Raw genomic sequence first — 12,593 nt, 5'->3', positions numbered from 1 at the left:
ACCATGAGGATGATTAGAACACACTGTTCGGTCCAACCAGGCGTGTTGTTGCCTGGATTATTCATGAAGCATTCCCGGAACAGAAAGATCCCATGATTGGCCGCTAGTTGCGCTGTTTTCCCCCCCGCGAGGTACCAAAAAGATTATTTCTCCATTGGACCCTAGTCATTTCCCCCTTTGATTTTTTAACCTTAATAAACATCGTCATAAATACTTTATGGTTCCTGTCGCTAGTAAAAAACTGCCTTTCAATCACCATGATATGCGTTTTGTGCAATATGGTCCCATTTATGTCAAAATTGATGATAAAGTTGCGGGGGGCGTGGACAACTAAACTGATAGCAGCCGGCTGTGCTTTATTTCGGGAGGCTCAACACCACATTCTCCCATGTATCCCTGCGGTTCCACGTGACCGTTGGCAGCCAATAGCATTCCTTATGATTCCTTGGGTACCATTAAAACAATGATGGCGACACCCATACAAGGGACAAAAAAGCGTAATTTTCACAGCATAGAAAGCAATGGCTTCGCACCGTCCATGTTTTTTTAGTCTATGGGTCCAACAGCAGCGAAGATTAACTGTTCACAGACGAACAGGCGGACAGTAGAGGGACAGAGCAAGTACATAATCCTCCGCCTCCAGGTCGACGATAACAAACTACTTTACCAGGTCGCTCTCCACTGTGTCCAGGCCCTCTGCTGCTCAGCTCTATGCGCAGCAGGCGATTATTGTTTTCGTACACGATGCCTTGTAAGGGAGCACTTGTTTTCGGTGGAGATGACGGAGGCGTGTCGTCTCAAGCGGACTTGATCCACATGAGACACCTCCGAGTGAGCTAAAGCGAGCAAGTCACCATGTCGAGCGTTGCGAAGTCCGCTTGAGCCGACTCAGTGCCGTCCGAGTTGTTAACCAGGGGGCCAGAATAGTAAACCTTCGCGCACCGGAGCACTCCCTACCTCCGGTTCAGCCAATCACAAGCCGCGGCCGACAAGGCATCTAGTACGAAAACAATAATCACGTACAGCAGCCATATTGGGAAGAGATTTGGCAACTTCCTTACTTCCTTCACAGGTAAATAAATGGTAAATGGTGCATTTATACAAACGTATTATGGGCAGTGGTCTTTCCCTATATATTTATTATTTTTCATGAATGTGGTACTAGTTGTCATTACAAACAGATCCATGTCATCATTGTCCCACACAAGCCATCACACTCTGCTAAACAGATGTTATGCTTGTATGTGTTTTGCCAAGTCCTGGAAAAGATGCCCTGTGATTGGCCAGTACAATCACTTGATTGGCACTTGTGCCGAATACTCACCCCAAAACATTATTTATGAGATTGTGGTGGCTTGTGTGGGACAACCAAGGCATGGATGTGTTTCCAATGACAACTAGTAACACATTCATGAAAAGGGAAATCACTTTTGAACACAACAAATAGTGTAAAAGTGATAGGCTTATAGACTCCACTCTATGCTATCAGAGTTGCTGAGTTCTGCTGGGGAAACTGGACAACAGACAGTGTTTTGGGATCAATATAAGTTGGAAAATGAGCCTAGAAGTGATTTTAGGGCAGAGTTGTCCTTTAACTCTGTTTGAACTGAATGGACCAGAGCCTTAATCAGTATCATTAGTAACACCTGTGAAGGAAGTATGGAAGGGGCACATTTCTCTACAATATGGCCATGCGCGCGCGCACACACACACACACGCACGCACGCACGCACGCACGCACACACGCACACGCACACGCACACGCACACACACACACACACACATACAATGTTACACAGAATCATTATGCAGAAATGTAAAAACCTATTTTCATTCACATTTGAATGTAGCCAACATACAGTAGCCTACATAGAAATATTCACATAGCCTACCTTCTCCAGTCAGTCCACTCCACAGTCAACACACACACCCTGGAGAAAGAACACCCCTTTCACCGAATCACCGGCCGTCAGCGTCTCCATGTGCTGGGAGGTACACAGCTGACAACAGTAAGACAAACATGAAACATTTACACTGTATAAACAATATAGCCTTTTTTGTACAAAAGAACCTAAGGTGTGTATTCATGATTGTATTGAAAGTTGTAATTTTTTCTGGTCGTGAACAAATATTATGTAAATGTCAATCTGGGAAGTGGGAACGCATTATGTAAATGTTACCTCGTTCTCCCATTGAGTCAAGTGAACTAGGAGGGAGTGGCCGGTAGATGTCAGTGTTGAGCAGCCTATGGTCCCTCAAGCTCAGAGTAGCCTCGGTCCTGCGTCTCGACGCAGTAAACAAAGTTCTTTGAATAATAAGGAAATTCTTTCTCAAACCCTCTGGCTACTAGAGTATAAGAGTAATGAGAAAGAAAGTGTTTTTGATCTCTTAAAAAAATAGGCAGACTTTAGGCATATATAGCATATGCATCTTTTTTTCTTTACAGGTCTATCATAGGATAAATTATGAAAAGTATGCATACTGTATAAATAAAGACCGTAAATGGGCTGTGTGTGTGTGTGTGTGTGTGTGTGTGTGTGTGTGTGCGTGTGTGCGTGCGTGCGTGCGTGCGTGCGTGTGTGTGTGGGTACACACATAAATAAGGCTAACTGAGCATCAGTTATATGTGTGCTGGCAACCAGAAGTAATCACAAGTTGTTGTAGGCCCACATTCTCTGTTATGAAGGCAGGCTATTTAAACACACTAATGAGGGGAAATACCTTTCATTTCCAGCTCAAATAGTCACTGCATCTCTCCGGGCATTCATTCAGTCATATTGTATGAGGGCAAACATTAACAATAATTAAAAAATAATGACGTATAGGTCTACAATTGATCTCTGGCCAAGCTGGATTGAAATGAACTTTTTCGTTTATGTTCGCATAGGCCTATATTTGCTCACTGTAGGCCAACTAAAAACTCCTTCTCCATTTTGCTTTGTGGAAAATCGTGCCGAAGCAGTGGAACTTAGATTTGTTTTTATACTTTCGGTGCATTGGGCCATTGAAGTCAAGCAGCTGGTTGGTATAATGCAAAACCTTCCATGAAAGCTTTCATTTTGTCCCTCCCTGCTCATAATTATCGCCCTCTGTTGTGCCTTCACAGGGACTGGATAGATTTGATATACGATCCCACAAAACCAAATACTGTCACAACAATTTGATAGATGTCAATATGGCCATGTTTCAAGGCGGATTACTAAGGTCTGGGCTATAATTAGCAGCCTATCACACAATAGAGTTGTGACACTGCAGCCACTATAGGCCTGCGGGATTTTCCTTAGGCCTAATAGGTTATATGATTAGCAGAATTATGATGGATGTTTCCCTGCAACCGGCCAGTAAAATGTGCTTGTTAATAAATAAAAAATAAATAAATAGCCTAATAAAAACAATGATAATAATAATGATAAGAAGAATTGTAATAATCGGCTAATAGCCTAATTTGTGCAAAATATTGACTCAAAGAGCTGTGTCAAACAACTTTATAAAGTGCACCATAGACTATAAGGATGCAATTGGAAATTGCAAAATTGCCTGACGCGAATTTCGCAAATGAATTTTGTCCTACCATTTGAATTTTCCCCTTTCAAGTCAATGTGGAAAGTTAATTCACTAATAAATTAATGGCCATATATGGAGATCTCTGTGTCAGTCCTTGTCCCTTTCATGCCCATATATGGAGATCCCTGATGTCATCAATATTCCTGCGTCAGTCTCATGTGGTCTATGATGTCAGACATCTATGACGTCAGCCATCTCCATATTTGGGAAAAGTTTAATTTTCAATTAAAGTCAATGGAGAAAATGTATTCTCAAATTAATTTATATAAATTAAACTATAAAATATAAACGCAAAATAGCACACATGTGTGTCCCGATGAAGATCGGTCGATATTGCCCAAGTGTGCGCCACCAAAACTGTGGGAGGAGTAGCGCGGCAAATTAAGTTAACTTTGGAGACGATGGAAGATGGACGGACAACACTAAATATACTATAGCCTATATTTTTTCCCATAGGCCTATTTAAAAGAATTAAATAAAAAATAATGATAGGTCTATATATATATATATATATATATATATATATATATATATATATAATATACATAGAGGCAGACAATGTGTAGTTTGTGGGGTGACTCAGCAGAAGCGTCCAGTAAAACTGGGTAATTGCAACTCGCTCCATGTCTCTTTGTGGGCAGTAAAGCAGGATCATATGGGTTCACTGAGGGTTGAAATCACTCACACTCACAGTCTGTCTAACCTAAGTCAAGTCGACAAGGTTGATGGGTTTTAGGAAACCATTCATTGCGCCAACACACACACACGCACACACACACACACACACACACACACACACACACACACACACACACACACACACACACACACACACACACACACACACACACACTCACTCACTCACTCACAAGGGCAGATTTTAAAACAACAAAAGTCAAGATCTGAGGATCTGAGGACTTCTATATATAGGCTATATATGTTTTTAATTGTCTTGATTTGAGTTTTAGGCTATTCAACACCCAACATAAATCTTGTCAATTAAACTTGAAGTAGGCCTATATATGTCTCACTTTCTAAATGTCTAAATGTGTTTGTTTTCTAAAATAGTCTCTAATTAGGACTGATTGAATTTGATCTCATTTAGAAGAAGCAAACTCAACCAAAATGGCAAAAGAAATTGCCTTAAACCCTGAATCACATGTGTGTGTGTGTGTGTGTGTGTGTGTGTGTGTGTGTGTGTGTGTGTGTGTGTGTGTGTGTGTGTGTGTGTGTGTGTGTGTGTGTGTGTGTGTGTGTGTGTGTGTGTGTGTGTGTGTGTGTGTGTGTGTGCGTGCGTGCGTGCGTGCGTGCGTGCGTGCGTGCGTGCGTGCGTGCGTGCGTGCGTGCGTGCGTGCGTGCGTGCGTGCGTGCGTGCGTGCGTGCGTGCGTGCGTGCGTGCGTGCGTGTGTGTGTGAGAGAGAGAGAGAGCTGGGTTCTGCAGCTGTACTGTATATGCATTTTACATGTAGGCTACATCCTGTGTGAATATGGGCAACATGCATGAACTGTGTGTGTGTGTGTGTGTGTGTGTGTGTGTGTGTGTGTGTGTGTGTGTGTTTGTGTACCTCCATCCTTTGCCTCCACCCCTTGTGTGTGTATGCCTCCATCGATTGTGTGTGTGTGTGTGTGTGTGTGTGTGTGTGTGTGTGTGTGTGTGTGTGTGTGTGTGTGTGTGTGTGTGTGTGTGTGTGTGTGTGTGTGCGTGCGTGCGTGCGTGCGTGCGTGCGTGTGTGGTGGACTATGTATAGGAGTCTGTTTGTTCTTGTCTCTGCCTGCATGTGTGTGTTCCCCCTCACTGGTAGTGCTGAGCCTCTCCTACAGCCGCTCCATCTGGCTCGTGTGATGGACACTACTTCACGGTACCTCAGCCTGATTCATGGGCCCTGGACGGCCTCAGCTGCTTTCCCACTTTCCGCCGTTTTTACATCACATACTTCTGCACTGTGCACCCTCCTCTCATCCATCTACATACCTCCCACCCAGTGCTGGACTGGAACTAAGTACATTTACTTGAGTACTGTACATTTGTTGAGCAGGGGCGTCACAAGGGGGGGAAAAGTGGGACTGAGTTACTAGGGCCCAAGGTGGAGGGGCCTTAAATATTTTATACTTTAGCTGTTGAAAAATAGCAGATATACAAGCTCACAGCTTGTAGATCTGCTATTTTTGAAAAGTCATGAAAATGTGTGCAAATCTTTGAATATGTGTATTTTTTAAGCGAACATTTGTAACTCAAATATTGGTTCTGGGGGGGTTCCTGGAACATTCCCTGGAATATTTTGAAATAGGTGTCCGTGGCAAAATACACATCATTTTGGGGGTCCTTCACATGAAAAAGTTTGAGCACCACTGACATAGAAACATCTAAAAACCTTTTTTGAAAAGGATTTGAAATAGACTTGCACACATGTTTAAGATTTTTCTAAAATAGCAGATCTACAAGCTCGCAGCGCGGCACTCGGTGCTGTGCTGTGCTGTGAGCTGTGAGCTGCCTGCTATTTTTGGAGCTGTGTGAAGCACAGGCTCCCTATACGTGGCCGTGTGGGTCTGTCTGTCTGTCTGTCTGTCTGTGTGTGTGTCTGTGTGTATGTAGCCTGAACTTCCTAAACTTCGGCACGCTACTAGTCCCACAGTTTTGCCACCACACACTCGCGCCATATGTCAAATCGACCGGCTTACTCGGGAATCGTGGGCTAGTAACTTGCTAAGAGAAAGGTTCAATAGTTTAATTGATATTAATTTATTAGTGAATTAATTTTCCCCATTGACTTATAATGGGAATCGCAAAAACTCACATTCAATTATTTGTCTCTCGCAAACCATAGGGGCTAGAGTTTCAAGACTTGGAGAGGAGGTTCATAATGATTTCAAGGATTAAATAAAAAATAATTGTGTCATTTGGCCGCATGGTGGCGCCATAACACCCCACTTTACGTTTTGGCCTGTAACTCTTGAACCGTAGGTCGGAAAATTAAAAATATTTTTTCCCTGGATTCCTTGGGTCATGACGCATCTCCCCATATAGGCCACGCCCATTTGCGCCATGATAGATTTTCCGCCATCTTGAATTTTCTCCAAAACACACTTTTTGCTCCTTTTCCTACATATTTTCTTCAAATGTCACAAAAATCGGTACACATGATCCACACACACACACACACACACACACACACACACACACACACACACACACACACACACACACACACACACACAGCTCCACTTCACACGGGTGTGATTTTTCAATAGTTAAAGCACCCAGGGCCCAGAATTTGGCACCCCTGACTGTACATGTGTTGAGTATGACTGTAGCCTACTTGGCCCTGGACGCGGACAGCTTCAGCTGCTATCGCACTTTCCCCTGCCTGTTTAAATCACGTTGCTGTTGGGTGGAAGCCTTGAAGGCCAATGTCCAAAACCGTTCCTATTTCATTATTTTAAAAATGTATTAAAATTGTGAAAATAGACAATCTACAAGCTCGCAATGTGCAGTGAAGCGACACATTGTGGGCACATTTGTGCAACACTCTTGTATAATGAAGTACGGCATTCATTTAAAAGGCAGGGCATGAAGTAAGGCAAAAATATAAAAAGAGGAGATATGAGGTTGCATATACTTCCGCACCACCCTCCGCTCATCAATCTATAGCCTATACCTCCCACACTAAGTACATTTGAGTTGTGTACTTAAAGGTCTACATCTCCCATTTACAGTACCATTTCTGTCAACTTGGTCTGTGGTTTAGATAGAGCATGGGTCTTCAACAGGGGGTCCGGGACCCCTAGGGGGTCCTCAGAGTTACTGCAGGGGGGTCCAAATCTTTGAGTGATAGAAACATTTTTTTCTCCTTTTTTATATCAACCACTTGAACCCTAGTGTCCACATTCTGAGAACTTTAGCCAGAAATAGCAGATCTACAAGCCGTTGTGAGCTTGTAGATCGGCTATTTTCAGCATAGGGGAAAAAGAGCAGACTAAGTACAGAGTGAAAGATCAAGTTTATTAAGTACTGACGGTTCAAGTGGTTAAATATCTGAAAACACAAATTGACATGAATCCAAAATACACTGATGATCGTACTGTCAAACAATGAAAAGGTTGTGGGGGGTCCCTGCTCCATCTCTCTCTCAACTAAGGGGTCCTTGGCCTCAAATGTTGAAGACCCCTGGCTTAGAGGACGGCTGTGGACGGTTCAGAAACCCGCCTGTGACATCATTAATGAGGAATCCAAGCTAATAGAAAGCCTTTCTTTTCCTGGAAAGCATGCTGAAATAGAAGCCATTGCACTAGCAAAATAAATAAAAAAATCTTGTTTGAAAAGACCAAACCTGCCTACAGATGATGTCTCTGGTAATCGGTTTCTGAACTGTCGGGTTTCTGAACTGTCCACAGCCCTCCTCTGAGACACAGACTGAGAAGACAGAAATTGTACCATATTATAATGAGAATTAATGAGGATCAATTTTATGGGCGAAGTGGTCCTTAAAGTACATTTTTACCAGCTTGCTTGAAGAGCTAGTTCAGTCGGTGCACCTATATTCAACAACTAAACTGGTGGGTTTTGATCATTGGCTGTCCTTTAAGCCAATTGGAGAATAGTGGCATTACATCATCAGGTCCTCTCAGGCGATCCTATGGCATCATCACAACTGCTGACAGCCCTTCACTCACCTATAGTGTGAAGTGAGCGGTGCTATTTACGAGTTCATTTCATTAAGCGTCCGGCTGGCCAATCACAGTGTGTCCTGCGAAGCTGTCATACTGTTTGAATGGGAAAACATGATTTTAGGACTCAACATATCCCTGGAATTAAATGTAATATTTTGTTTACAATACATTTTGTGCTGCAGATAAGAATATATATATATATATATATATATATATATATATATATATATATATATATTAGGTCCCCCAGGTCCCTGGGGGACCCCCAGATGTAAAAAATGACCAAATGTGCTAAACTGACCAAATGACCACCCCCACGGGGCAGCTCACGGGGAATTCCCGGGGACCACCCACTCCTGGTGCTCCAGAACGGATGCAAAAGTGGTGGCGCCCCCAGTGGAGGACCCCCTACACTGCAGCTCACATAAAATGCCGTAACTCCGGCTAGGAGCGACCGGGACAGCCGGGGCCGGTACCTATTCGTCCGCCTTGCCGGCGCGGAGACCCCACCCCTCATTTCTCACATGGCCCTCTTCTAGCGCCACCATGAGGCCGATTCTTGCAAAACACATTTTTGGACACTGCTCCTACAATTTTTGCCCTAAAATCACGCAAATCGGTACACAGTATGTCTACACTCAGCCCATCAACATGAATCTCTCCCATATAGCGCCACCTTCAGGCTGACTTTTTAAAACACATTTTTGGACACTGCTCCTACAGATTTTGCCCTAAAATCACACAAATCGGTACACACTATGTCTACACTCAGCGCCACCATCAGGCCGATTTTTTTCAACCACATTTTTGGACACTGCTCCTACACATTTTGCCCTAAAATCACGCTGCGACCTGACGGTCGCTTATCTCCCGATTAGGGAGTCTTACTGGTATGACTGTTTCATTTCAGGTTTTGAGTATCCATACATTTTTTTTATCTTTCTCTCACGCTGGGAAAAATACTTTATTTCAAATATAGTATTCTGTAGTGGAAACTATAGATCTGCTATTTTTACTTTTGAGGTATTTTCTTTAAGTTCTGGAACATCCTGGATTTCTTTTGCAAAGTGTCTACATTTTAATACGGAAATGCGTTGATAATAAAACAAATGACATACTTTTGAAAACTTCAGCATTTTTAAAAGAGTAGACCTACTTTAACTCGAGTACACATTTGACTTTCCCTTGTAGTTGAGTAACATTTGACCAGGAGTCTGACTCTGGGGCTGAGTAATGTGTCCACCATTTCTCCCACCATTTTTCTCTCTTCCTCTCCCACAGCAGTATAGAGCTCTCACACACACAGAGGTGCCTACCAAGGAGCTATATTTCTCTCTTCTTACAGGTCTCAGGGATTAAATCGGTATGTGTCTCTGGTACTGCGCAGGGAATCCTCTATATCCGTTTTACGTGTCTACATCTGTCTCTTTCCGTCCGTTTCTTCAAATCTCATAGGCACTGACTGAGCAAAAGCCATATCTCACTCTTTCTTCTTTTCTAGTAAAATCCTGAGGGTTGATTTAACTCTTGTGTAAATGTATCCAAATGGACCATTTACCCATTCAGTGAAAATAGCAGTTTTACAAGCTCTGAATGTATCAAGCTTTTAGAGCTGCTATTTTCTGCGAGATTTGGTGTAGAGTGGAAAAGGAAGTATGGATCCCTGGGGACCCCTTTCTCTCTTTCTATGCTCACACGTTTTTGCATTTGTTCACCTCAATCAGCAAAAATCTATAGGCCATCTCCTCAATAAAAACGAAAGAACTTAAAAAAAAAAGAAAAACTACAATATTTTCCTCCTTGTCTCTGACTATTTATGTCTCTTGCATCCTAATTCTTCTCTCTGTCTCCTGTCTTTTCAACTTTCACAGAAAGCGTGATGATATAGCCGCAATGCACGGTCGCATTGGACCGTGTTCCCTGTGGCTCCGCGGCAGAGTCTCAGTGTTGGCTGACTAGTGGAACTAGTAGGCAATCCCTGTCGCACAAGATGGCGTCCTGAGGTCCTGGTGAGCACTTAAATATACCCCCCCAAAGAACCTCAGCTGTCAATCACAGGATAATACCAAGAAGCGTGTCAGAAGTTTACCAAGTGAGTAGTATGAATTATGAACGAAGTATTGATGACAGGGCTGCATTAGCATCCCGCGCTGAGTCAGCAAAGCGCTAAATGAATGCTGGAAAGTTGTACAAAAGGGGTGACGGTTTCCATCCTCTACTCCTACAGATGTATGCCAAGCTGTCTGAATGCACATATCATATGCACATATTGTGAATGTTAAATACACACAGTATGGTTCCATTTGGTTCCGTTTGTACACTCAGATTTGAGATTTAACCACATGAACGCTTGCGTCCCAATCCTGAGCATGTCGTGATTGGTGAACATTCAACCATCTGTGAAATTTGCAGATCTACAGGGCTCACAGCGTGTCACAATGCGATGCGCTGTGAGCAAATGGTCAGCAATCTTCAAGTATGATTCTAGTGGGAACAAAGGAGAGGCCAAAACCCCCGGTCTGATAGGGTTTAAGTGGTTAATTCTTAATTAATTTTGTATTTCTTGCATTGAGGGCCTGTTTTCTCATATCCATGAACCATGTGTGTTAAATGGGCTCAACAACTGTCGATAAATATCTGCTCTAATGGCGCTAAGACACAAAAATATACATTTATATAGGAACTTGAATAATAACAGAATTCTTATTATGCTGTGCAATAATGTAGCTCCCTGTGGAGCACAGTTTTAAAATGTACTTGCCGTCAACAAAAGTGACACTTGTATTGCCAAAAGTCTTAAACTTATTTTTTCATTTTTTAAACAGCCAAATGAAAAGACCATTCGCTGGAGCCATGTGCAATGTCTACTCAGAGAACTGGAGCTGAATCCAGGTTAAGTCAGGGTTTACAGACAGATGTGCACATGTCAATCCCGATGACCGTCAGGGTGGATCTTGAGGAAATGCGCTCCGGCAGGAAGTCTGTGTCCTCTTTTTATGTTCCTGTCATTTCCTGTTCTGTACTCCTGATCACTGCTCTGTCTCGTCACGTATTCTCTCCACAACTGGTGTTTGGTATTATGGTTACCATTAATCTAGTTAGACCAAACAGAGCCCAGTGCTTTGTACAGTAGGCAGAACCCTTGCTCGCCATGGAAGCCACAGCACAAATACAGCGCCTCTAAAACACTTGAAAGACGGAGGAGGACATGTGATTTTCTCCAGGCGAGTTCTCACTGAAACACATGCCAGCGCGTCCTCATGAAGGGGCACGCCGCTTGTTTTGATCGAGTCACATTGCTCTTGTTTTGCCGTCTGTCATTTACCAGAAATTCCTCTTGTGAGAAGTTGGAACGCATTCAAACAAAGCCCTCTGCTCGCATGTGTGTGTCACTGCGGCCCAAAAAAAGCCATGCACATAGTGTGCACAATATGCGCGTGCTGACGTCCATGTTGCTTCCACACACATTAACAAACACTGCACATATTGTAGTCCGTAGCTTTGACCCTCTCTCTCAACCACCCCCACCCCCTTGCTCGCTTCCTCTCTCTCTTTCTAATCATGTGATGCTGTGTAGAGAATCAAACAGGGCGACCCCATGTCTGTTGATATTTTTTGCCCCGTCTCCAACCACTGTCAAAACATCTCTCGCCTGCCTACATCACCCAGGACAACCCGGGTGCCTCCTCAAAGCCAGCCGTCAACACAACTGCAGCGAGCGCTGGATCACATATCTCCCCGTATCGGACCGGACCGTAGACGCTCAGCGGGGCCCGACGTATACCGAAAGCATCCTGTCATGTTGGTCCATTAGATCTGAGGGGAGAGAGAGAAGGAGAGGGGGGAGCGTATGGGGCATTGGCTTGAGACCGCATGGTTCTGGTATTCATTTCTGTACTTTCTGGTGTCTTATAACTCCCTCTCTCTCTCTCTGGTTGTCTGTGTGTGTTGCATTCTCTGTGTGTCTCCCTTTCCTTCGGTCTCCATCTGGCTCCCTGTCCGTCCGCAGCGGTCGGACACACCCACACACCCACACATCAATCCCTCATCCTCCTCTATCCGCTCCTGTCCAACCAACTCTTCCCCCCCTTTCCCTGTCAATGTGTTTTTCCGTCTCGGGGGTCCGCAGGTTAAGTTGTCCCCAGCATGTGTTAGCGGTCAGGGCAGCAGCAGCAGCCAGGGCCAGTGATGACAAAGTGTCAGGCCACTGGGAGGTGTCAGAGGTTAAGTGTTGGTAGAGGGGTGGCATGGCCGAGGTATGAGAACCAGACCCAACAACTCATCAAACCTGTTGCTGGCTGTGGGAGTCTTGGTCTGCAGGTTGCATCTTGGTGTGTGAACACAGGTACAATTCTGTAGTG

The sequence above is a fragment of the Nannobrachium achirus genome, assembly GCF_963921795.1.
Source record: "Nannobrachium achirus genome assembly, chromosome: 8".
NCBI lineage: Eukaryota > Metazoa > Chordata > Actinopteri > Myctophiformes > Myctophidae > Nannobrachium > Nannobrachium achirus.
This window is presented reverse-complemented; position numbering follows the sequence as displayed.